Source organism: Acinonyx jubatus, chromosome D4, assembly GCF_027475565.1.
Source record: "Acinonyx jubatus isolate Ajub_Pintada_27869175 chromosome D4, VMU_Ajub_asm_v1.0, whole genome shotgun sequence".
Taxonomy (NCBI): Eukaryota; Metazoa; Chordata; class Mammalia; order Carnivora; family Felidae; genus Acinonyx; species Acinonyx jubatus.
Window position 1 is genome coordinate 8,744,764 of NC_069391.1, and position 2,501 is coordinate 8,747,264.

Below are 2,501 nucleotides of genomic sequence, written 5' to 3' on the forward strand. Positions count from 1 at the left end.
TCGTTCCCTGCCAAGTTGAGCAGTCCGGGGAAGGAGGTGGAATTCAAAATGAGTTCCCCTGATTTGCACACTTCAAAGAAACACACACACACACACACACACACACACACACACACACACACACGGCACCTGAAGGTGGTATGAGCCAATTGGCAGGATCCATTCTAGCTTGGAGGCTTGGGCCATACACAGCCACCACTGGGGCCCCGAGGAGTGCGGGGAAGCACAGGGCAAATCTTGTGTTGGGACACAAAGAAGTGCCCAAGGGCTGATCAGAGTGCCAAGACCAAGGCCAAAAGGGATGAAGAAATGTTCCGAGTGCCAGGACCTCACTGCCCTGGCAGCAAAGCTTGAGGTGGGCTTGTGACATAGTCATGGGGGTGGGGGGATGGAGCGGAGGCACCACAACCGCCAGCAACACCTAGCCAGCCAGGACAGATGGGAATGTCACTGTCCCCTAGAGGCTCCGTCAGACTGATTAGGTCCAAGCTCCATTAGGTCAGATGCAGGAACAAAAGAAAGCCCTAGTAAGCAACCTCTTTTGAAGATGAAGGGCAGGGGACCTATTTGTTGTCTCAGATGGGACAGGAACGGGATGCAGCTCTGCCCAAGTTGGCCGTGTGGGTGAGTGCATTATAATCCACCATTAATGTAGATGATTCTCCCCCCACCCCCTCTAGAGTGATAGTATGTTCTCGACCACCGACAGCTAGGCCAGCAGGCTTCATGATACACCTTCCGCCAAGCAGTGGACAGCAATCACCCAGTGAGGGCTCCGGTGAGGGTTCCAGGGCATGACCCCAAGTTGATGTGTTCTGCACGTTTCCTTCCAGGTGGCCTCTTTCTGCTATTTGTGTTCTGAAAAGTTTTGAGCTGTATTTGCTGACAAAAGGTATGCAAGTTAGGTCTGTTGTGAAAAACAAAAGGAAAACATCACAGGACCTTAAACATAAAAGTCATTCAGGCATGAGGGGCTTTCAAGGAAATGGCCCAGGAAACAGGGATGAAAATCAGCCAAGCAATTAGGGATTGTTGGTTGTCCTTTGACATTATAAAGGACATCATAAACTTTATAAGGAAGCCAGGAGGGTTCAGCCAGTTGTATGAATTACAATAGGAAGAAACCAAAGGATCGTGCCTTCAGGACAAATGAAAAGAGCCAGCTGCTGGCGGTGGCCTTTGTCAGCAAAGCAGCTCAACAGTCTACACACCCCTGCTCCAACTCAGTGGATCTGCTTCAAGCGGTGCTCCCATTTCAAGAACCACATCCCCTCGGGATATTCCTCTACCCCAGTCCAGAGAGGCTGGCCCCAGACTCTGGATTTGGGCTGCCTTTCCAGCCTTAAAGAGAAAGCAAATCTATCGGAAGCCATTGCCTCACAAATTATCTGAGCCACGAGAGTCCAACTCCATCTTATGGATAAACCGGGTCGAAAGAGGGTGAGGCACCTGCTTAACGTCATGGTCAGGCACAGGCATGGCTAGCAGTCAGACCTGAAGTCGATGCACTTTCCCCATTGAGCCCTTGATTGCCTTGGGAGTCCCCACCCCCCAGCTGGCACGTGAAGCCAGTCCCTACGCAGAGCTCTCACACCGGGGTCCATCTCATTGCCCACTTGGCTGAACAGGAGCCCTGTTGAGAGGGGAGGCCCTGTTTTACAGCGAGGAGCAAGGAACTCCAGCAGACTAGGAGCCAAGTTTAATCCCTGCCTGTTTCCCAGCCGTGCTGCCCTCCCTGCTCGAACCTCCCAGAACACAGGCACTTATTTGCTCATTCGTTCAACCCTTATTGCTGCAGTGCCAGGTCCTGGATCCCTGCTGTCATGAAGCTGACATCATAGGCCAGAGGGAGAGACATTAAGTGAACACATCACTATACAATTATCAGTTAAAATACGCGCTCTGATGTAAGTGACGAATCACTAAATTCTACTCCTAGAACCAGTATTATACTATATGCTAACTAACTGGAATGTAAATAAACGATGGACACGCGCGCGCGCACGAGAAATACATACTCTGAAGGGCAGGAGGAAGTGGGAAAGGGGCCTGACCGTAGGAAGGGTTCCCTGACGGAAGGAGGCCTGAGCTGAAATCTGAGGACAGTTAACTGGCTGGCAGGGAGAAGACGACTGGAGGAGGCGGAAACCACGCGTACGGCTCCACGCTCTGCGGCGGGAGTGAACACGGCACATCCCGGGGAGCCAAAGGGGTGCTTCCGCAGGCACGTGGGCACAGGAGTCACCAGCGATTCGTTCTAGGGGAGACCGGGCGCACACAGCGGCCCCCGACAATCAGTCTTCACCACACGAGAGAGAGGTATACAGAAATACACCTACTTCTTTCTCCTCTTCGCAGCACCGCGGTGGCACAAGAGCTTCTTGTGAAATCCCAACCTCTCAAAAGCAGCGGTTACAGAAATTCTGCCACGGCAGACGTCGGCAGAGCCAGCGGGACTCTCGGAGGCCGGAGGGGCAAATGCAGAGGGAGGCCACGGCACA